This window comes from Cannabis sativa, chromosome 6 (genome assembly GCF_029168945.1).
Source record: "Cannabis sativa cultivar Pink pepper isolate KNU-18-1 chromosome 6, ASM2916894v1, whole genome shotgun sequence".
In the NCBI taxonomy this organism is placed as follows: domain Eukaryota; kingdom Viridiplantae; phylum Streptophyta; class Magnoliopsida; order Rosales; family Cannabaceae; genus Cannabis; species Cannabis sativa.
In genome coordinates, this window is record NC_083606.1 from 74,603,191 (window position 1) to 74,629,077 (window position 25,887).

A 25,887-nucleotide genomic window follows, 5' to 3' on the forward strand; every position below is an offset into this window, starting at 1 on the left:
TTTCAAACTTTGAGACATATTTAGTTTTTATTTTCTACTAGGTTATGTTTTTTTTATTTTACCTTAATGGATACCCGATGGGTTCCCCATAACCGATGGGTATTCCCCTACCCCGAATCCGTTGGTTATTAGACGAGGATGGGGCGGGGATGGGGGCGGGGATGGGGGCGGGGATTGCATTCCCCGTACATTAACAGCCCAATTTCCCTCTCTAGATGCAGGTATAGGATAAGGTAGGGTAGGGTACATACAGGTATAGGTGCATATATCATGTCCTATTACCCTATCCCACCCTATATAAAATTATTTCTATATATATATTTAAATATTATGCATTTACTGTACATATTTGGAAATTACATAAAAATTATACTTTTATACTTTATTATTATAAAAATATAAATTTCTAAAATAAGAATTTACTATCTCTATACTGTATTTGTAATAACCGTATTTTAGAGTATGCAATTAGTAAAGATAATTAACATTAATTATTGGTCATGTGTTTTATAATTATGTATGAGTTTACTATGTTTTGGGTTCTATTATCAAAAGAGGCATTACAGTTATAATTTTTTAATTATGGAGATTTTATTAAATTCTAGAGGTATTATTTAAGTTATATATGCATTATGTAATATTTATGATTTTTGATCAACGACAACGAAAAATGCGATGAGTGGTCGTTTGAGTCACATGGATAAGTCTAGAACTTTTTTCTTAGTAGTATAAATATTTGAGATAAATAGAATACTAAGTTTGGACGAAGTATGGCTTTTGACCATTTTACCCCTAGGATTTGTATTCCTTAAGTTATAAGTTATAATGGCATTATAATTTTGTTAAGGGATTAGGTGGCCTCCTCTTTATTTGGCAACTGGCCATTTATATTGTTTCAGCTAAGTATAGTATTTTATTTGAGGAAAATTAAAAGAAAAATACAAATTAAAAGAAAAAGGAAGAAATCCAATTTTCTTTGCTCTCTCTCTCTCTTGTTGTAGCAGCCAAGAACCAAGGGTTCTTTCTTCTTTACCTTGCTGATTCTAGTAGGAATTCAAGGTTAGGAGGAAGCTTTGGAAGAGGGAAGCTAAGGTGAGCCCTAGAACAAATCTTAATAAGATTTTGTTGTAGCTAAAAATAAGATTTGTTGTAGTGAGTGTATTTACATTGATGCACATTATTTAATATGATGAATAACATATTACATAATTTCAAGAATAAAGCCATCATTACATTATTACTAGTAACTAGTAACTAGTAATAACTACTTAAATATTTTTCCTTTGTAGCAAGGATAAAATCCTCTTCAATAATAATCTCATGATTTATTATTTCATTAAATAAATAATATCTTAATAATAAACGCCATTCAAGTCCTTCAAAACATGTAATTAATTAAGCTTAATTACAATTTCATCATATCAATATGTAAGCTTTTCCATCAGGTTTACTGGAAAATCAATCCTTGACTTAATCTTTACTTGTCACAGTTTTGTATTTGGGAGGATTTTGTTGAGTAATCAAGCTTGAGGCTGGGCCTATATCACAATCTAACTTTGTATTAAGAAATGTGGCAATAGAGAGTCTTTCTTGCTTAGGGTTTACTACTGCTATGCTCAATGCTAGGATATAGTCCATTATTTGTTAAATAAAATTGCATATATATATATATATATGAGATGTGGATGAATAATATTGTGTTTACCCAATTACTAAACTTCTATATGGGATTAAGGCTTGGTAGCTAAAGATTTATATAATTTTGATAAATTAACAATGTAAGACACAACATATATATACACAAGATTGACTATGGGCTAAAACGGGGTAGGCCCAATCCAATGACACCCTCTATTTGTCAATCCCACTTGCTACATACCCCCAATTCACTTATTAGTCAATTTTGATACAACAAAAGAGAAAGGACTTTAAAGCAATGAAAAAGAAGAACATGTTGCTTCTAAGGTAATGGACTCATTTTTTCTTTATTTTATTAAAATGTTCTTAGGTTTAAAAAATTTTAGGGCCAACCCTGCAAATATACTACAAGTTTCTTTTTTTTTTCCGATAGCTTTAATTTACTACAAAAAAATAGCTACTTTCAGTAATAATTTTTTAATCACAACAAAAAGTTACTTATGACTAAACGTATTTAGATACAAGTTGTCACTAATTTAGTTTTAATCACAACAAGTATTGTAATTAAAAACACATTTAGTCATAATAAATTGTAATTTTTTGTGACTAATACATTTAACTACGGACTTTTTGATCACAACATAAGAATGATGATTTATAATTAGTTATTACATTTTTATTTTTAGTCACAAATTTTATTGTGACTCAAATTGAAATTTTTTGTAATGATTGCACCAAACATAATATATATTCAATTACCAAAATATCCAATCATAATGTATGATAAATACTAATTAGTAGTTATGAGATTATTACCTCCAGTACATTTCCTGCATTGACAGTGAAAGCATTTTGGAGAGGTTTCACAAGGATCCACTTAACATCTTTCTTGACTTGAAGACCTTCTACTTAGTTGCACTTACAAAAAAGTTATTTTTAGTCACAAATTTTATGAATTATTATTCTTATATTGTGACTAAAAAGTTTGAGGCTAAAAGTATTAATTACAAAAACCACAATCTGTTATGACTAAATATATTTTTAGTCACAATACATATTGTGACTAAAACTAAATTAGTGACAATTTGTATCTAAATACTATGTTTTAATCACAAGTAATTTTTTATTGTGACTAAAAGTCACAATTAGTAATAAAAAATTTATGTTGTGACTGAAAGGTTATCATGTTATATCCGCTAACTTGAAAACATATTTTGTCATTTTACATATTTATATGTTTAAATATGTATGAGATTATTTTTTTATGATGATATACTAATTAATTTTTTTTGGCATGTGTATATTGCTTAATATTTGCAATAAATAATGTTATTGTTATGGGTATAATAGTAATGATATTATGTGTTAATTTTATAATACAATATAGAATAATAATATTTGTTATTATTATTATTTTTAGTACAGTAATAGAAAATATTATTATATAATGGTATTATATGGTATAGTTGTAAACATATTATTTTTATTATTTTTTATACGTACGGTTACAATAGCTAAAATTGTGGAAATGAATCGTTCAAATATTTGGTCAACGATCCTCTTTATTCTCATTTTAACTGGAGATCGACTTCTAGGGTTCAGAAGTCGTGCGACGGAGTGAGAGGCAGAGAGTGTGTGGGGCGGGACCGTAACGAACTACCGTAGAACTAATTTTTTTATCTTTTTTTCCGTCTTCGGGTCGGGCGTGTTCTGGTTACTTTGAGAGTTTTCAATGGGCTTTTGAGATTCTAAGAAAGAGTTTGAGCATATTAAAACAGTTCGAAAACACCCAAAACGAGATTCACCATTTTCATGCATGTTCATACACGTTCTTGAGCGATCAGGAATTTAAACGTGTTTGAATCATTTTTGGGTTTACAAAAGGTTGTATTTAAGCTTATGAGACCTAAAGGATCATTTTTGACGTGAAGAATGGAAGCTTTAAGGCCCTGAACAAAAATTGCCATTTTTGGCTTCATTAATGGCGGTACACGGCCAACGAAGGATCGAGACGACTTTGATCCGTCTATTTGGGACGCTTTTCTTTGGTTATTTTTAATCGTTTTGAGATCCTGAACACCATGGGAAGCTTCCCCAATTGAAAGGGTGTGTCAAGAGCAATCAAAGACGAAGTTACACTTTACCAATGATGAAATCGGCATAAACTCCAGCAACCACAGTTATGAGGATCTTGTTCTCAACCAGAAAATTTATTGATAGCTAAGGTAAGAAGAGTGAACATCTGTGCACAGGGTGTATGTTGAAACATACGATTTTATTGTGGATATATGATGTCTATGTGCTTATGAGATTTTGTATAATGAATTGTTGTTTATGATTAGTATTGTTAGCATGTGATAGTGATAAGGCTTTTGACTACTTGTGTGAGAATAACACTTATAGGATAGGTTTTCTGCTGCTTGTATGAGCATAGTACTTGCAGGATATATTTTTCGCTGCTTGTATGAGTTTACTTGCAGATTGTCTTATCATGGGTGAGTACAACTTGTGATAAGAGACTGTCCCGTTGATACCAAGTGTGAGAACAGCACAAGGTAGGACAGGTTACACTTCATGTCTGATCAACATGAGTGGAAGTAGATTATCGTATGTGAGGACAATGTGTGATACAATACAATGTTATATGTGTGTGAGTATAGCATGCATTAAGTTTATACTATGGTATGATGTTATATTATATATAAGAATAATGTACAATATGATACATGGATTATGTAAGTGGGCATATGTATTGATTTTATATTGAGGTATATCGTTGTATGATGTTTAATTCATCTATTGTTATGTTAACTAGTTGGAGGAATTATGTCTTACATAGCTCTTTTTACTGGGCGTTAATTCACGGGTACTCTGTGTGGTGGTAAAGGCATAACTAAACAGTAAGAATGGCGAGCTCGAGCCATGGATTACATGTTAGGAGATTGTCACAATATTTTGGTTTAAAAATATTTTGTTAAAGATTATGACTCGAATACTTTTGTAAAAGTTAATGATTAAAAGTTTATGAATTAATCAAGTGTTTTTGTTTTAAAATAATGAGATTTCATGCCTTGGTTATTTTCAATAAATTAGTTTATTGTCTTTATTATAAATAGTTTTAAACGGACTAGGGAGTGATGTCTCGGGAACTCGGGGCGTGTTAGGTTATTTTTAGTATGAATTTTAGATTAATTTTAGTATATTTTTAATTTAATTTTACTCGTGTTTGGAGCAATTTTATGCTTGTTATCTTTTTTTGCTCCAAACACGAGTAAAATTAATTTAAAAATATACTAAAATTAATACTAAAAATAACCTAACACGCCCAGAGTTCCCGAGACATCACTCCCTAGTCCGTTTAAAACTATTTATAATAAAGACAATAAATTAATTTATTGAAAATAACTAAAGCATGAAATCTCATTATTTTAAAACAAAAACACTTGATTCATTCATAAACTTTTAATCATTAAATTTTATAAAAGTATTCGAGTCATAATCTTTAACAATATATTTTTAAACCAAAACATTGTGACAATCTCCTAACATGTAATCCATGCCTCGAGCTCGCCATTCTTACTGTTTAGTTATGCCTTTACCAGCACACAGAGTACCCGTGAACTTATAACGCATAGTAAGAAGAGCTATGTAAGACATAATTCATCCAACTAGATAACATAACCATAGATGAATTAAACATCATACAGCGATACCTCAATATAAAATCAATACATATGCCCACTTACATAATCCATATATCATACACTACTACAAAATTCACTATTCACGTCGGTCAACGCGACTGTTCATCGCGTTGACCGACGTGAATAGTACCATATTTAATATATTCGTCGTTTGTAAAATGACGCAAATAATAAATAATTTGCGTCGGTTCTATATCCCTCACTAATAACACAACCGACGGTAAAAGCCAAAAAAAAAAAAAATACATACATGATTAGCGTCGTTTTACAAAGCTCACGAATACTTTGTGTGGCATTTTTAAACCGACGGTAAAGAAATTGTGTGGCGTTTTTAAAACGACTCAAATTCTTCTATTGTTTACTTACCCCCAAATTTCTTAGACAGACCAAATTCGAACCCTATATGCGCGCGATTTTGCTCTGAAGGTCTAAAGGTGTTCTCCACCGGCGTAAGTCTCCTCTTCCACCTCCGTAAGTCTCTCCCTTTCCCTCTCTTTCCCTCTCTTTCCCTCCCACCTTCGAATCGAACCCTATGCAAACTTTTTTACTTATTTTGCTTTGTTAGTTTCGTTGTGATTTTAGTAATTTTTCTTTTGCTTTTTCTCTACTTTTTGGGCTACAAATTTGTTCTTTTCTCTGATCTGGGCTACAAATCATAATATTTAATAAGAGTAGAATGAGAAGAATTATGATTTTCGTTATAATGTCTAGTTCCGAGTAGTTTTCTTTTAGTTAAGGGTTATTTCAAAACTCGAGACATGAATTCTTAGTTTCTTTATTGAATATTAATTTCTAGTTTCCATTATATCAAATTGTTTCTATTCTTCTATGTTCAATGTCATGATTATTGTTTTAATCTTGTTTAGATGACCACTAAATTAGGTTTTACTTTATTCTACCGTCATCTTAGGATTACTATTCACCCAATAGTCTAGGATTCTAAGTGTCTGTGATAAATTGCAGTGCAGTCAACTCTTGGAGGTAGGCGAGGACCCAGAGTCTCAGCCAGTTTGGCCTCTAATTTCTTGTTTTTCTCCAAAAAAAAGGGCTAGACCTGCCTCATGGTTGGGTAAGAAATTAAGTTTGGGCTTGAAATTATTGGATCTTCAGGCCATCAAGACACTGTGCTCAAAGCGCTTCACGCACTGCTCACAAGTGATTGGAGCTACAAGAGCTTTCAGAGCAGCCTTAGAGGCCTCCGACTTAGCCTACTTCTGGAAGTCGCGAAGCTCCTTGAGATATACAGACACACTGGCAGATAATTTTTAGTACAAACTGATGCAGAAAATGTCTCTAATTTTGTCATAAAAAGTGATCAAGATATTGGGTTATTGTTAACTTTCATTTGGACAAAAAAATACAAGGTCTAATTTATCATTTAACAAAATAGAGAGTCCAATCAATAATTTATACAAAACACAAAATTCAAAGTAGTATTTATTCTTATAATATACATAATAAATTATGTTATGTATAAGAAATTTTATACAAAGTATATATCACCATTAACATTTATACGGTTTAATTTTTTTTTTAATATTTTGCTATATCCATAAAAAAAACATCTAAAATAAATAATTTATAGCGAAACTTTCTTAGATTTTATTTTTATACATTCCTCTTATTTTTTTTTTAATGACAAAACTTCCTTAAGTTTTTTTTTTTTTTTTTTTTTTTGTAAATTTGAGGTGCCAACTAAATATCATTGTTACATATTATCAACTGGATAACTACTGTGTATATGTGACAGTAAAACCTCAAAGTCAATACAGTAGTAATCCAACTTGTATTTAATGGTTATATCTATTACAGTCTCAAATTTGCAAGGATAAGCAAATATAAGGGAGTTTTCTACCAAAAAAAAAAAATAAGAGGGTTAAGTGTATAAAAATTAAAAATATATATAATAAAATTTTGCCGAAAATAACTCGAATAAAAAATAAGAATACAACATGCAAATAGGGTAAATACCATTTTGGATCCTGTATTTTACAAAAATTACTGATTGGACTCTCTGTTTTGTTAAATGACAAAGTGGACTTTATATTTTCTAAAATAATAAAAAATAGGACTCTGAGCTCAATTTTCGACAATTTTTTTTTTAATATAACCAACTTAAAGACAATTTCTAACACGAGCAAATATAGAAAATGTAAATAATTTTGTCATAACATCTCTAGATCGGACTATTTGTACCATTTTGAAAAATATAGAGTCGATTTTGTCATTTAACAAAACAAAGGGTCAAAAAAGTAACTTTCGCAAAACACAAAGTCTAAATAGTATTTACCCAAATATAAAATAATAATCTATACTTTGTATATAAATAATTTTTAACATATATACTGGTAAATTTAGGGACTGCAATAATATATATAGATAATAGTTTAACGGGAAAAATCCTATAAATAAACTTTTGTATATATTAAATAGGTTTTTTTATGTTTAATTACTTTAAAATACTTATTTTTTCACATTTTTACGAAAATCATAGCAACCAACAAAGCAACCTATATCGCGAATAAAATTCACATAGCAACCTATACAAAAACCACAAAAGCAATCCAAACCTTAAATTTAAAAAAAATAATAAAAAAATATATTTTAAAAAATATATAAATTAATTCTCCTATATTAAATATGTTAAAAGAAAAATAATACATAGCTACTTATAATTTACCCCCTGAAATAATTATTTTCAGAACTTACCCCTCAATTAATATTTTCTGCCTCCGACATCATTGTCACAGCCTTAATAATTAATTTTGGTGGCCCTTGCCTGCATTGAAGAATTTTATCACATTGCATAAGATAATTTTGACCCTTGGCTTAAATTATTGTAAAATATAACTGTAGATTTAGTGTCTATGGAAGGGGACCCATTTATATTTTAGGGGTGGGTGCCAATGGTACCTATCACCATTTACTACAAAAAATAATTATTTCAGTGATAACTTTTTAGTCATAACATAAATTTTTTGTGATTAAATATGACTTTTAGTCACAACAAAAAATTACTTATATTTAAATACAAGTTGTCACTAAAATTTTAGTCACAACAAGTATTGTGACTAAAAATACATGTATTCATAACAAAAAGTTACTTATGACTAAAATATAATATTTAGATGGAAGTTGTTACTGAAGTTTTAATCACAATAAGTATTGTGACTAAAAACACATGTATTCATAACAAATTGTAATTTTTGTAACTAATATTTTTAGCCACGAATTTTTTAATCACAACATATGAATAATAATTTATAATTAAGCACAACTTTTTTACTTTTTTCTGTAAGTAAGTAAATTTCATTTCTATCAAACAAACACTACAACCATCACCAAATAAAGGCAAAACCCTACTATACATGTAACTCCACAACCCAATGTCTATCTCTACAATACTGATTTTATCAGTCAAAAAATATGTAACTCTATTTATTCATCTTTCTTACTTCGCTAAATCGTACAATGAACTCTAGCAACTTTATGATCCCATAAAGCCTCATTTCGGACCCTCCAAACATGATAAGTAGTGGCTGCCACAGCAGTAACAAAAATCTTCTTGCGAAAAGGAAAAAGACCATGGCCCCTCTCAATCCTCCGAATGAGCGTTTGAAGATTAAAAGAATGAACCATCTATCCGAACAAGTTTTTGATTTGTAACCAACAAACCTTCCCATAAGAACAATCAAAAAATAGATGCTCAATATCTTCTCTCTTATCACCACAAATCAACCAAAAAGGATTATCCGCTATTCGGCCAATTTGAAACATCTGAGCACAAATTTTTGCTTATGCAAGTGAGCAAGCCAAAGAATAAGAAGATTGTTTCGAAACATTAAACTTTTTCCAAATAATGTTGGAGAAAAAAATGAGCATTTGTATCTTCGTTCTCAATGAGCTTCTTATAGACATTTTCAATACTATAAGTCCCATCAGTCAACTCTTGTATTGTCAAGACGGACTTAAACTTTTTTTGCTTTTAGTCATAAGTTTTGCTGTGGCTAAAGTAAAAAAAATCTATAGTGCGTTTTCTCTATTATTTTCATCAAGAGTATGTTTAATTAGAATATATTGAGAGATTTTTTCAGTTTTAACAAAAAAATGTAATATTATTATTTAAAAACTTCTAGCCAACCAAATAAACAAAATATACAGCTAAAATAAAAAAATTACACAAATACCTCTTACTCACACCTTCAACCCACGATCCATGCTTCCTGTGATTAACCTTCGTCTAATACAATCTTCAGTCAACCACCCAGCAACCCAACACAACCGAAACAAAATCCAACCAGAATGAGAACCACCATTAATTTCGACAACTTCGCCTTCTAACCTAGAATCAATCAAAATAGGGCTGCTTTGAATTCCTAAAAAAAATACAAAAAAATTACTACGAAACTAAAATTCAACCAATTAAAAATCTAATTTAATTAGCATAAAACTAATGTCCTAACTTTAATTTCCAAATTATGACATGTAGATCTCAAAAAGTTGAACTGGAGTTCCCAAACAATCCAACTCAAGTATAATCCAAAAAAAATTACATCAATACTATAGTAAAAGTGTTTATCCTGTTGTATTTTTATTGCTTTCTAAATTTCCAATAATGAATTTGTTCATATTAAATCACAAAGAGACATGTAGATAGAGTTATGTACGTGGAAACACTGTTATGATTTTTAATGTTTCATAACAGTTGTATTACAGCTGCATAAATATTGTACTAACAGTTATTTCTCCACATATTACTATTAGGTACAAATACTGACAAATAGTTTTTTTTTACATATACACATTCACATTTAATATTTTTAGTTACAATTAAGTTACACGTTAGTTGAATAATAGTTTTCCTACTACAATATCATAGTATTATAAAAATATGACTCCAAATTGTCAAATACGCGATCTGAACAAATAAAACACAATTGTTGTAATATTTGTTTGTATTAAATATGCAGAATTAGTTGTTTTGTGATTTTATGTTAGTTGGCTCGGAACAGATATAACTATTGCATTACAGTTTCATCACAGTTTCCTTGAAGTTGACTTATTTCTTTTCTAACCGTTGAAGTTGAAATTTTTTTTCTAGCAAAGACACCTTCGACTTCTTCTTCACTGGACGACGACCACCTTTAGCCACAAGGAGAAAAATTGGGGTCAATCTTACCAAAAAAAACTTCTAGCTGGCCAAAATAAACAAATATACATCCTAAATTACAAATATTAAACAAATACCTCTTACATACACCTTCAACCCACGATCCATGCTTTCTGAGATTGAAACCTTTGTCTGATTCAGCCTTGGTCAACCATCCAGCAAGCCAACACAATCGAAATGAAATCCAACCAGAAAGAGAACCATCATTAATTCTGGCGACTTCACTTAAGAAGATGACCAAAATCAATCAAAACAGGGGCTATTTTGAATTCTTGGAAAAAAAAGTTAATAGGTGGTATACACAGTAAGTGATAGTGTAAGAGTTATTTTGGTAATTAAAAGCACATAAAAAGTATAAATGTTGTCCACACCTTATGGATGTATTTTTTAAAATAAAATGTCAATTTGTATTTTTCATATAATAATTTCATATATTAACTCATATGAAAGAAAAAATATAAAGCATAAAAAAATACGGTAAATACCATTTTAGATTCTGTATTTTACAAAAGTTATTGCTTGAATCTTTTATTTTGTTAAATAATTAAATAGACAGTGTATTTTCTAAAATAATATAAATAAGATTCTGAATTAATTTTTTTGTTAAAATAAAACTTAATAATAATTCTATCTAGAGGTGTTATGACAAAACTGATTATATTTTCTGCATCTATTCGTGCTGAAAATTATCATCAAGTTGGTTATATTTAAAAAAAAATCACAAACTCATGGTCTTATTTATACTATTTTGAAAAATACAAGAAATATTTTATTATTTAATAAAATAGATGATCTAATTAATAACTTTTGTAAAACTCAAATACTAAAAAAAAATGAAAAAAAAATAAGGAGAAAGATAATAAAAAGATATAACTAACTTAACATGTAATTATAATTGATACAAATAACACAAAACACAAACAATATATGTATATATATATACAGACTTTCTATAAATATCTAAACAAAACAGTAAAGAAAATTTTGTATTTTTACACTAAAGCGGTTTTTTTTTTTTAATTTTTACAAAAATACACATAGGAACCAATGGAATATCCTAATTCGTAACCAAAATCTACATAGTAACCTACATAGAAACTACCAGATTAATCACTGAAGCAACCCAAACTGTAAATTTTTTTTAAAAAAGTTAAAATATGATATATGTGGTTATTTTTCAAAAACAAAACACATATTTTTTTTTAAAAAAAAATTATGTATATTGCATTGTGAAAAAGAAAAATAAACTAAATAAATTGATGAAAAAAGAAAACACTAATAAATATAATTAATTATATAATATTGATAAGAAAAAAATTAAAAAATAACTAAATAAAAAAACTTAGAGCATTTTTAATGGATATGTAAATTAATAAAGAGCATTGCTATTGAGTACCAGTGGTATCTAACACTTTCTATAAGTAGGGTCTCAAGATTGATTAACGATATTCTCTTAAAACTATTTTTTTAAAATTATATGAGATACGATACTTTTTTTTTTGAAAGAAAACAAAGTTCAATAACAACAAGAGCAAAAGATGGGAATCACAGGGGAAATTCCCTCCCCAAGAAACAATCCTGCCTTTGGACTAGCAATTCTAGTGCTCCTAGCAAGACCATCCGCAAAAGAGTTTAAACAACGAGGAACAAAGGAGAACTTACACACATCGAAATTCTTGACTAAGTCTAAAATAGAAAGAGAAACATCCATAATTAACCAATCCGGAAGAATTCTATCCTTAGAAAAATTGTTAATAACTATCGAAGAGTCCGAGAACAGGTGAATAGAGGTCCAATCGGAGCTAGCAGCCCATGCCAAAGCCAAATGAATCGCTCTCGCTTCAGCTTCCAAAGGGGAAGACGATTTTACCTGAGCAGTCTTATAGGCCCAGCTCCCATTAACAAAGTTTGTCATAACAGCCGCCAACCCCGCAACACCCTCACGCCAAGAAGCATCCACAACCAGCACTATATCCACTCCCTTTCTACAAATATCAGCAGTCAGAGAGCTAGGAACAGCCCCTAAATTACCAACAGGGAAAGAAGGGCAAGCAAATTCATTTAAGGAGGAAGAAATAGTGAAAAGAATTTTATCAAAGTTCACAGCTCCTCCTTTTAATCTCACTAAGTTTCTTTGCTGCCAAATAGCCAACGCAACACAGCCAAAATATAGAAGGATCTGAGGCTTTTTGACATTCGAAAAAGTAGTACAAATGGCTTCTAACGCCTGAATCAACGAGACACCAGGGATGGAATCAAGACGACAGGGGAACAAACCAGTAAACCAAATTGCTTTGACCACAGAACACTCTTTGAACAAATGCAGACAGCTCTCTTCAGCACCCCACACAATAAACATTCCTTCTCCGATAGGAATGGAAGTCTAGATTTCGTTGGGAGGGCCTCATTGAGAATTCTCCAAAGCATTATTGACACTCTAGGATGAATTGATGAGTGCCAAATTAGTTTCCAAATCTCAAGAATAGGTCTAAAACTAGACACCTGATCCACATAGTAAGCATCCTTAACAGAGAAAAGGCCATTCTTCCTATTTTTCCACACCAACTGATCACCATGATGAATGGGGAGTCTAGGAATATCAAGAATCTTCTTTGCAAGCTCATCATCAAAAATTTGGGATATCACTTCCTCATCCCACCTTCCCTCCAAGGAAAGATCAGCCAATGATCTTATAGTAAAACCTTTCCCCCTTAACTTTTTCATCAACTCATTAAAATCGCCCAAGCTTAACCATGGGATCCATGGTTGTTTCCAAAAATCAATAGAAGCGCCACTTGCAGCCATAGAAACTGAACCTTTAAGAATTAGCTCTCTTGCATTTAAGATTCCTTTCCAAACATAGGATTCATTTGCCTTGTGATCGACATTCCAAAAAGAATAATATTGGCAATATTTACTTAAAAGGCATTGAACCCAAGGCTTAGAGACATTGGAAGCAACACACCAAGCAAGTTTCGATAAGAGAGCCTTGTTCATGTCTTCAAATTTTCGGATTCCCAAGCCACCATGAGATTTCGGTTGACAGATGATATCCCAGGATTTGAAGGCCATAAATCTATCCTTGTTCACATTCCCGGTCCACCAGAACTTTCTCACCAACGCATCTAAACTTCTACAAATCGAAAGGGGAACCACATTGGTTGACATCATGTATACCGGGATGGAAGCAGCCACTGACTTGATGAGAGTAAGTCTGCCCGCATAGGATAAAAGTTTTAGCTTCCAACCTTCCAAACGCTTTGTCAAACTCGACTTCAATTTGGTGTAGTCCTCCTTCTTCCTTCTTTTAAACACGAAGGGGTTCCCCAAATGCAATTCGTCTCCAGTAACTTGAGATACCTTGAGGCAATTCAGCAGAGATTGTTTACGGGTATGATTCAAATTTGAAGAGAAAAGAACACTGGATTTTGTCTTGCTACACATTTGCCCAGACCATTGTTCATAAGTTGACAAACACTGAATAATAGCCGCAGCTTCCCCTTCATTGGCCCTACAGAACAAAATAGTATCATCTGCAAACATGAGATGATTAATAGGAGGAGCCGATGTAGCTATTTTAATTCCATGAACCAACCCATCAGATTCAGCTTTCAGCAGAAGTTTTGAAAGGACTTCTTGACAAAGTAAGAATAAAAATGGGGACAACGGATCTCCTTGCCGCAATCCCCTCTGGGGAACAATTTTCTTTATCGGGCTACCATTAAGCAGAACAGAGTAAGACACACTTCTCACACAAGCCATAATCAGTTGACAAACTTTAGAATCGAAACCATTAGCCATAAGAACTCTTTCAATAAAGGACCATTCCATTCTGTCATATGCTTTAAGCATATCAAGCTTGACCGCCATTAATCCACCCTTCCCTTTCTTCTTCCTAATCTTAAAGACAATTTCTTGAGTCAACATAGAAGATTCTGCGATCCATCTTCCCGGAATAAATGCCGACTGTAAAGGCGATACTAAATCATTCATAATAGGGCGTAACTTATTTGAAATGATCTTAGCAACTACCTTGTAGAGAAAATTACATAAACTGATTGGACGAAACTGTTCAATCTTCTCAGGATTCTGGATCTTTCGGATGAGACATATGAAGGTATAATTCAACTTAGGATTAATCACCCCTTTACAGAACACATCCTGAACAGCCTTGCAAAAGGAAGAACCCACAATATCCCAGTAAGTTTGAAAATGAGACACGATACTTAATTACACCAATAGTGGTATGACATCGAGGAGGGTGCTGGACACCAATAATACTTTTAACAATTCTGATTAATAAGTGAAGCAAAGTTAAAATATAACCCATTTAACAAATAAAGTATTCTTCAATAAAAATTACTTCTAGTACATATAAGTTAACAATGACTGCATCATCCTAATGTTCATTGAATGTATTATGATCTAATAGTTCCCATGAAGAATGTAATATTTCATCATGACTTTTTTTGTAAAAAAGTCTAATGGTTGAGATATGTTTTGAAATAATGTATTCACTAACAGTGAAAAGGGCAACTATCGATCATCTTCTTATTACAACCAACTTTAAACAATACTATTTAAAAATAAATAAATAAATCATCACCCTACCACACATTAAATTTCTCTCATCTAATGGCATTTCTAAAAACCTTCTCTCATATATACTACTTTTTAATTTTTTTTTTAAAATTTACAGTTTGGATATTGTTCTGGTAGTTCTTCCAGTAGTTTCTATGTGGATTTTAGTTACGATTTAAGTTGCTCTGTTTGTTTTTATATGAGTTATTATGTGGATTTCTGTAAAAGTACAAAAAAAAACTGCTTTAAAATGTAAAAATAAAAAAAAAAAATCACAATTCATGAAACAATTTCAATTGTTATATTTAATGCCAAAAATAACTTTGTCATATTTTTGTCTTTATTTTTAGTATTGTACTCCAATAACAATTGTAAAGATACAAAAAAAAAAAATTAAAGTATTTGTGTTAAGCTCAAATATATCACCCTACTTATCCTTAATATATAAAGAATGCCCAAAATCCTAACTACGAAATATCCTAGCCTAACTGTGTAAGCTGTGGAAAGTCGGCTAACATGAGGTTTCCCTGTTCTTGGGTTCGGGTTTCTTATCCCGATAAGATTACTGGCCCTTTTTGAAGAAGTCTCAGGGTTGTGATTTGTCATCTAAGGAGGTGTTTCTTGTGAGGAAGTGTGCTGCTACGGTGATGAGTTCGAGGCCAGAGGTGCGGGCTATTGGTGGTGGTGTTTTGACGTCTCAATCAACGCCGGCTATGAATGACGAAAAAGGTGGCCAATGATTTGGTGAAATGGCATCATCTATCTAGCACACTTAGGGCTCGTTTGGTACGTCGCATTAAAATGTATTGTGTTGGATTATATTGCATTGTATCGTATTGTATTGTATTGTATTAGTATTATTTAATATAGTACGACATTTGGTATTGACTTGTATTAATAGATTGTATAGAGTTATAATATATTTTCAATACACTCAACCACAACACCGACTACGCATGGGTCGGGTCTCGGGTTCGAACCCTGGGTCCGGGTTTCGAGTCCAGGTTTGGGGCCAGGTCTGGGTTCGGGTCCTGGTCTAGGGTCCAGATTTGGGATCGGGACCGGGTTTGCGTCTTCGGTTTGAAACTGGGTCTAGGGACCGAGTTTGGGGTGGTCTTGGTCCAGGTCTGGGGTATGGATCTAGGTCTAGGTTCTGAGTCCGGGTTTGGGGCTGGGTCTGATCCGGCTCCAGGTCCAGGGTCCTAGTGTGGGACCGGGACTAGGAGTGGGTTTGCCTCTTGGGTTTGGAACTGGGTTTAAGAACTGAGTCTTTGGTGGTCCTAGTCCAAGTCTGGGGTCTGGGTCTGGGTTTTGAGTCCAAGTCCAGGTCTTGGGTCCGGGTCTAAGACTGGGTTTGGGTCTGGGTCTGGATCTTGGGTCCTGGGTCTGGGTCGGGTTTGGGTCCAGGTTTGGGATTCGGATCTGGGTCCGGGTCCATGGTCCCAGGTCCGAGTTTGGGTCTAGGTCCGGATCTGAGTCTGAGTCCAAGTTCGGGTCTAGGACCAAGTCCAAGTCCGGGTTTGGGTCCGGTCCCGGGTCCGGTCCTGCGTCTAGGTCAAGGTCCGAGAGTCCTGGGTTACGGTCCCAAGTCCAGGGTCCGGGTCCCGAGTTTGGGTCCGGGTCTGAGTTCGAGTTCGGGTTCGGGTCTAGGTTTGGGTCTGGGTTCGGGTTCGGGTCTGGGTATAGGTTTTGAGTCTCGGGTCTGGGTCTAGGTCTGAGTCCAGGGTGCTAGGTTCGAGTCCTGGTCCGGGTCTGGGTCCGGTCCGTGTCCCGAGTCTGGGTCCAGGTCTGGGTCTCGAGTCCGGGTCCCAGGTCCGGGTCCAGTTCTGAGTTTGGGTCCGGATTTGGGTCCATGTCCGGGTATTAAATAATACAATTTACGTTGTATTAAAAATTTTGGTCGTAATAATTAATACAATATATTGCTTCATCTAAACATAGTATTATTTATTATTTAATACAATACGACTCTTATACAGCGTACCAAACGAGCCTGAAAATGATATCACTGTTTGGAAAGTTCAAAACATAATTCCTTGTGTTGGCAGACGTATTGACTCTTCTTCCATAATTAACAGAATCCCCATTATTTATTTACCCGTGGCCCATGGTAATTATTTACCTGTGATTGGGGAGTCTAACACTCAATGTGTGCCTAATAATATGAGTTGGTGCATAAAGAGGTGACCATGCTAAGGGTGACGTGGATACTTTATGTGCTAGTAATATATATGGGCTCTTCAATGCATGGGATTTCTAAAGATATGGTTGAAGGTGAAGTAGGCACTGTTCACGTACGTGACTCCCATGCATATCTTGCATGGAACCACATCAAGCTCATCGCAGGTGCGTACAAAGAAAAATTAAAAAGGTTTCTTTTCAAGATAAATATGGTGTTCTTAAATCTAAGTCTTAGAGTCCTAAAAAGGTTCTTAAATGTGGTCCTAAGGAGGATCGCATTCAGCTCATTTTGACTCCGATTGATCTTCATGAGGTTCGTATCGATACAGTCGATTCCAATTGTACATGTCCCTGGTGTCATGATATCTTCTCTTTTACCTGGTGTGTTTGAGAAATATGTTGTGGTTAGTTTTGAAGAGGTGGTCCATGTAGAACAAGGCCACCGAGCGTTATGAATTATTTAGCTTTGGAACGTTCAAGGTCTTGGGAATAACTAGACGTTCCACATTCTTCATTCCCATATTAAAGAGTTCTCGTCTATTTGTATTACTACGATGTTTAAAGATTATTTTCAGTCTTTGTTTTCCTCTAATAGACCGCCTGATGATGCTTTAAACTTGGTGCTTGATTCGATCTAGCCTCGGATTTCTGATGAGATGAATGGTGTGTTGATGAGACCGTTTACTAAAGGTGATGTTTGAGTGGCCTTGTTCCAAATGCACCTGAGCAAGAGCCCATGTAAGGATGGGATGAGGTTGGTTTCTATTAGAAATTTTAGGATATTGTTGGTAAGAATGTGTGTAAAGGTTGTCTTGGTTTTATTAATGGATCATATTCGGACTCCTCTATTAATGAAACTATCTTTATTTTGATCCCTAAGGTAAAATCTCCTTCTCTTACACGTGATTTTTGGCCCATCAGCTTTTGTGATGCTCTTTATAAAATCATTGAAAAAGATGATGACTAATAGATTAAGATAAGTGTTGAATGGCGTTATTTTTGAAGAACAAAGTTCTTCTAGGGCACTTAATTTCTAATAATGTGATGATTGGATTTGAGTCACTTAATGCTATCAAAAGGCACAAGAAGGGTCGTAAGGGTTTTCTTGCTTATAAGGCAAATATGGCAAAGGCTTATGATTTGTTGGGTCATTCTCAAAGGTATGTTTTCCAAGCTTGGGTTTCATCCTGGTTGGATAGGATTAATTATGCGTTGTGTCAGTACAGTGTCTTGTGCTATTAATGTTAACATGGATATATCATTGGTCATATCGAGCCATCTCGATGTCTTAGACAAGGGGACTCTCTTTCCCCTTTTTTGTTTCTCATCTGTGTTGAGGGGTTGTCTTCCATTATTAAGCACGAGATTGACTTAGGCTCTCTTTCATGTAACAATTGTGGTCGGTGAAGTCCTATGATTTCTCATCTTTTGTTTGTTGATGATATATAGCTTTTTCTTTCTTGAAGCTTTAGTGGCCAGTTGTTCTCGATTTAAAGAAATTCTTTTGGCATATGAAAATGCTTCAGGTCAACTTGTTAATCTACATAAGTCTGCGGTATGTTTCTCATTTATATGCCGTCAAATTTTTGTGCTTTCTTGGCACATATCCTTGGTGTCCCTCTTGTTCCTTGCCATGATAAGGGCTTTCTTGTTTTGCTGGTAAAAGTAAGAGTGACCTCTTTCAATCAATCAAAGATAGAATTTGGAAGAAACTCTTTTGGTGGAAGTCTAAGCTCTTCTCTGTTGGGGGCAAGGAAGTTCTTTTAAAATCAATAATCACAGCCATCGTTGCTTAAGCTATGAGTTTATTTTGCTTGCCAGTGGGCATTGCGAATGAAATACATCAAATGTGTGCTAGATTCTGGTGGGGTGGAGATGATGATACTATGAAGATGCATTGGTGTACTTGGTCCCGTCTTTGTTGGCACAAAAATGATGGATGTATGGGCTTTCGTGATATGTTCTTGTTTTAACCAATCTTTACTTGCTAAGCAGGTTGCTTATCTATTTAACCACTCAGGGTCCCTGACTGCTAAAGTTATGAAGGGTTTCTACTATGCCAATAGTTCCTTGCTTGATGTTGAAGAGACAAAGCGTTTTTCTTTTCTTTGGAAGAGTATTCTTTTGGGTCGTGATCTTTGGAAGCAAGGTTGTTGTTGGCTTATTGGACAAGGCAACACTATAAAAACTCATGAGGATGTTTGGATACCAAAGACCATGGTCATACCTACTCTTTCAATGGTGGTCCTCATCTTTGGTTGGTTAGTGATCTCAAACTTGATTGTGGCATTTGGAATTCAACTCTTATTCAGGAAGTGTTTGATAAGGTAGAAGCTAAAGCTATCATTTCTATTTCTTGCTCTTTGTTTGATAGACAAGATAGACTTATATGGCACTTTTCTAACAATGGTGTGTTTTCTAGTTGAGAGTGGTTATTGGAATACTTTCAAGCTTGGGTTGGGGCCAAGAGTCGACCTCTTTAGGGACGTCTCATTGGTGGAAATTTATTTAGGGCCTTAATCTCTAACCAAATATTAAATTCTTCGTTTGGAAGGCAAGCTTGAATTTTTTGCCATCTTATGCCAACCTCACTCGCCATGGCCTTCATGTGTCTAAGGTCTACTCCATTTACTTTCAGAATAATGAGACCACTATTCATGCATGCGCTATGGCTTTGCACCTCCCTTAACACAATTCATTCGGAATGACATCTTAAAGGTCTTGATACTTTAGAGGATGCCTATAGTTTTTATGAGCTTCTTTTGGGTTGCATGCACATTTTGAGCAAACAAGAGTTGGAAGAGTTTGTTGTTCTTAATTAGCATATATGGCATAAACGTAACATCTTTGTCCATGACAACAAGCTTCCTTCAAATAATATGGTTAGTCCTTGGGCACTTAACTATCTTTGGGGGTTATCAAGACCCTCAAATGGGTATGGGTGTGTCTAATGGCCTGATCTCCACTAATTTGGGCTCGAGGAGTATCTCGGCCCCTAGTTTGGATATTGTTTTAGGTGATGTGAACCTATTTGTTGATGCCAATCTCTGCAACGAGGATTCAAAGATGGGTTTAGGAGTTGTACCTTCCGCTCCAAATGGAGATGTCTTGTTCTATGGTGCCTTTCCACTGTTTGGTAACCTCGAGCCTCACATAGCAGAGGCAATGGTCCTGTTTCACGACCTTTCCTTTTACCTTCGATTGGGGTTTAACAATTTTATAGCATTCTTTGATTATCTACATATGGTTCTCGTTGTCAATGATAATTATATTTGTTATAATAAGTTTGGTATTATACTTAATGATATTTCTAATGCATGGAATTCTTTTCAAAGTTTATCTTTGTCTCATTGTAAAGATCTAAGAATATCGTTGCCCAATCTCTTGTAAGGAAGGCGTTTAGATAAGTCTCGTATTTGGTGGTCGGGGCTTCTTATGGATTTTATTATTTAATTTTTTCTGCTTATTTTGTATTTTGAGACTTTTTAGGCTTTGTGCGTATTAATGAAATATCCCTATTTCCTTTAAAAAAATATAAATTTTTGGAATCTAATCAAATTTTTGGGATCGTATTTGCATCTATTTGGGTCTCTCGATGCTCTAGTTTATAGTTTTATCTTTTTCCTTTTTACTAGGAAAATCGTTGCATGGTGATTAAATTATTAATTAAACTTAACTATTGTTATAGTTTTATCTAAATGTTACTAATAACAAAGTACATTTATTAAAAAAAACATTAATACTAATCACCAACATCAAATAGGCCTCCTAATTAAAAAGAAAATAATAATAATAAATTAGTAATATATTTGATAAATTACAAAAGCTATATAGTATTATTGTTGGATCTACATCATTAATTTCATTATTCATTGATGTTGTAGAAAAGAAATAGTACTAAAATAATATAACAAAAATATGAGTACAGATATGAGGCACACTCTTACAGATAAGTTCTATAAATAGTTATTAATTTTTATAATCGCTATTAAAGGAGTAGTTGGTATTTTTCTCATAAATTTCTATATTATTAAATTGTATGTCTCTTATAATATACGACTTATAAATAATAACTCTGAAAAAATAAATTTTATATTAAGGTGGTTCTTCTCATCATACACTAATTCATTTTTTTTAAAAAAGAAAAATAAGTGACAGAGGAAATTAAATTGTAGTTGATAAATATATACAAATTCTACTTATATTTTATAATTTTATGTTAACAATTAAAAAAAATTAAAAATAATAAAATTAAGAGTATTGCTATTGAGGATCAATGTTGTCTAACACTTTTGATAGGTAGCGTCTCACAATTGGTTACCGAAATCCTCAAAAAAATATTTTTTTAAGTTATATAGGACGTGATACTTACACCAATAATTGTATAACACCAAGGAGAATACTAAGTGTAAGTGTCATGTTTTGTGTGGCAAATTAGATATTGCTTTTGTTTAGTATTTGTTGTCTCTAACATCTGTTCTGGAGTTAGTTGCATCTGTTTTTCACTAATATCATTTTAGTGCCATGTCAGCTTTCTGCTAGTTTGTTAGAGTGTGCCAGCTGTACTTTGCTGGTTGGTTAGTTAGTCTGGTTTATTATCTTTAGTATATAAATTCGATCAAAACCGTTGTTCTAACTAACTCTCTTCTGTTAGAATCTTCTTCTTGATTCTTGCTCTGCTAGGGCAACATATTTTCTGTTTTTGTTTGTGCAGATTGAAGTTTGAGAGATCTTCCTGAGGTTGAAGATGAAGTTCAAATCTGCTTGATCTGAAGGGAGTTCAGATTCTTTGCTGAAGGTTGTTCAGCTGTGTGTTTCTTGTGTTTGAGATCTAAATGTGTTTAGATCTCAAAGCTTGAGGTTGTTCAAGCATTAGGTAACTTTGTATAAAAGTCAATTTAGATTACTTTGTTTGATTTGAAGAATCAGAACTGGATATTGTAATTGAATTGATTGTTTAGTGAAAGTTACTGTACCCGGTTCAAGGGAACCCAAGCACTACTCGGTTGGAATGCGTTTCCAATGCAGAGGAAACTTGTAAATTCTGTGTTCATTGTGTTTAATTTCTAATTCATAACATAGAATTAATCTGCTAAGAATCATCAATATGAACTGATAGAAATTAGGACTTTCAATATGAACTGGTAGAAATTAGGACTTTCACTAAGTACCCTTTAAGCAATTCTTAAAGAATTCTTAAAAGGCACCATTCGTGCCTATAATACCGTCCTCGGTGTTATACAACTATTGGTATAATTAAATATTAGGTCCTATAACTTAAGAAAACAATTTTTTAAAAATATCGTTAATCAATCATAACATATCACCTATAAAAAATACCGAATACCACTAATATTCAATAGCAATACTCTTCTAATCGGTGATCATCACCACGCACAATAATATTGTTATTATATCTTATTCTTCTTCTTTATGAGTTTAAACATAACTAATAGTTACTTTTATTACTTTTTTTAATTTATTTCTTACATATAGGACAAAATAATCATGATTATTAAACAAGTATTGTATTAATTTATAGCTAGCTGGTTGGATCTAGTGCTGTGAATATGTGGTGTCATAAATATTCGTCGTATCTTAAGGTGCCAAAGAAAAAAATACAATTTATTTTGTACCATGCTATAAAAAATTATAGGTTAGGTCACAACATGTCATGCCATTAAAATTCGAGATATGTTATACTCAAATTCTTATCATGTTCAAGTTTGTATTGTGCTTTATATAAGCTAATTTATTTTCTTATACAGACTTAAATTCGTATTCTATTTTTTTTTACCAATTACTTTTACAATTAAGAAGATAATTACTAAAATTATGTGTTTTTATATCTTCTATTATTTTTTTTTTAATTTTTTTAACAATTTTCACATAAAATTATATAAAAAAAATAAAATAATTAAAATTTAAATATTTACGAATAAATATTCAAATTATTATTATCAAATAAAATATTTGTAATATGTTGAGCTTCAAAGAACACTAATATATGGTGTCCTACCACTTTTATAAGATGTAATATTATTATTGGTACAATTTAATATCGGGTTCCAGCCACTTATTTTAATTTAATAATATTTATAAAGAACCACAAACTAATTATAAGATGTCATGTCATAGAGGCGTTAAACACTACGCTAAGTACTTTGGTGCCTCATAGTGTCGTGCCAATTTATAGTATCGTATTGTATCACGTCCAAACTCATATTTATTCGTGCCTAATCGAGACTCATATCAATTTCAAGCTATTTCAAAAAGAAAAAAAAAAAAAAAACAGCCCGTATTTAGAGCACGACCACTTGAATCTCCCATTTGTTATTAATTAACTAAGGTGTCGTTTGATAACACTTTTGTTTTTTAATTTTTTAATCACAAAATAAAAGTAAAATTTTTTATTTTAAAATTTTTGTTTTTGAAAAAAGAAAATACGTTCCGTAACTACTTTTGTTTTTCAATTTTAAAAATAAAAAATAAAAGTGTGTTCGATAAACTTCATTTCTATTTTTATTTTTTTATTTTATTTACGTTGGGTCTAGGTCCGGGGTCGGATTCAGGTTCAGATCAGAGGCCGGGCTCAGCGCCAGGGTTGTGGGGGATTTTGAGTTCAGATCTGATTGAAATCTAAAGTATTGATTAAGAAAAAAAAAATTGTTTAAAAAAATATTGAAAGTAATTTTTTTTTTTAATATTTTGATTCTCAATTAAAAAATAAAAAAGTAAAAACAGTTTTATAGAATATGTTTTTGAAAAATATTTTCACTTTTTCGATTTTAAAAATACAAAACTGATTAAAAAAAATATTACCAAATACCACCTAAATTAATAATTTACTATAACAATATTATAAGAGATCCACATAATTGTAAAAATATTTTAATATATATATTTATAGAAAAGAGGCTACCTACCTACTTGCACCACGTGAATCTCATTTCATTTTTTGATTTGGTTAGTAATTAATTATCATACCTACTACTCTTGGATGTGCCCCATCATTCAAAGCTTAGAGCATTTTTAAGAACATACCAAATTTAGTATTACACTATCATTAAATTTAGTCTTCAAAAATATTTTTATTCCAACTATAATACTAAAAAAATTATTTATTATTATATTAATCTTTTAATAAAATAAAAAATATTATCATATTAATTAACAAAAATCACCACAATTATTATATTTAACTAATAATTTAAATAAACTTACTAATTAGATTAAAGATAATAATACTCAATTTTATTTTCAGCGTATTAAATTTTTCTAAATTTTACAAAATATCACTACAAAAAACTGCTACTTTTAGTGATAACCATTTAGTCACAATATAAATTTTTTGTGACTAAATATAACTTTAAGTCACAACAAAAAGTTACTTGTAACTAAAATATAGTATTTAGTTACAAATTTTCACTAATTTAATTTTAGTCACAACAAATATTATGACTAAAAATACATTTAGTCACAATAAATTGTAAGTTTTGTGACTAATATAGTTTTAGCCACGGATCTTGTAGTCACAACTCAATAATGATAATTTATAATTAGCCACAACTTTTTTATAAAATAAAATTTTTTATAGTGTATCTCAAATAGCTATATAATGTACATGACCATGATAAAAAAGATTAAATAAGTCTCTCAAATATCGAAATAGGTAGGAGTATATCAGCGTGCCACTTTTAAAGAAATGCATTATTTTCGGCGTGTTAAAATTTTCTAAATTTCTCAAAATTTTATAAAATATTTTAAAAAACTATAATATACACGATTATATAAAAAATAAACTAAAAAAAATTATCAAGTACTGAAACAAATAAGATTATATTCGTACATTAATTTTAAAAATATATATATTATAAAATCTTTTAAAATAAATTCTTAATTTTGTAAATATAATAATATAAATATATGTAAATATTAATTAAATATATATATATATATGACGCGGCTACAGTGCACACATATATGCCGTGCACTATAGAGAAAATCTCAAAATGGTGCATCAAATGGAATCTCAGTAGAGGTTGAATCCCCGTGTATATAGGTATATGCAGTCTCCTTACACTTGCTCTTAATGCATAATTGCCCAATCCATCAATTCTTTGGAATATTTTGTGGAAATACATAATTATGACTATATTACACATATTTATTCTTATTTAAAAGTAATTGTAAAAATTAGTAATTTTTAATATATAGTGCATTGTGGATTAAATTATTAAATTTAAAAATGTAAATTATACCCTGTAAATAATTTTAATTATATCTTTTATGCAGTGTGATACGGTGCGTGCAATTTATGCAGTATGAATAGTTTGATAAATACCTCTCCTTAGTACTACTATCACATGGTCCTCTATAAATTATTGGTAATTTTTTTTTTAATTTTTATTAAAATAAAATATAATAGGATATATTAAATTATTTCAATAATAATACTACACATTGAAATTTGGGTAAAATGATAGAGAGATCAAGAAATGAAGAATATTGATATCACAAAATCAATTTTGTCGGTGACTATGATAATTTAATATTGTGGGGTGAGAGTTGTTGTTGTTGTAAAGCTATTTATAGATTATATTTATAAAATTT

The 25,887-nt window shown here is 31.8% G+C and overlaps 1 protein-coding gene across 1 annotated transcript in view; it reads right to left on the reverse strand.

Moving 5' to 3' along the window:
- The window catches only part of LOC115724915 (protein SRG1), a 72,449-nt gene that overhangs the window by 21,145 nt on the left and 25,417 nt on the right, over positions 1 to 25,887 (reverse strand). The window lies entirely within an intron of this gene.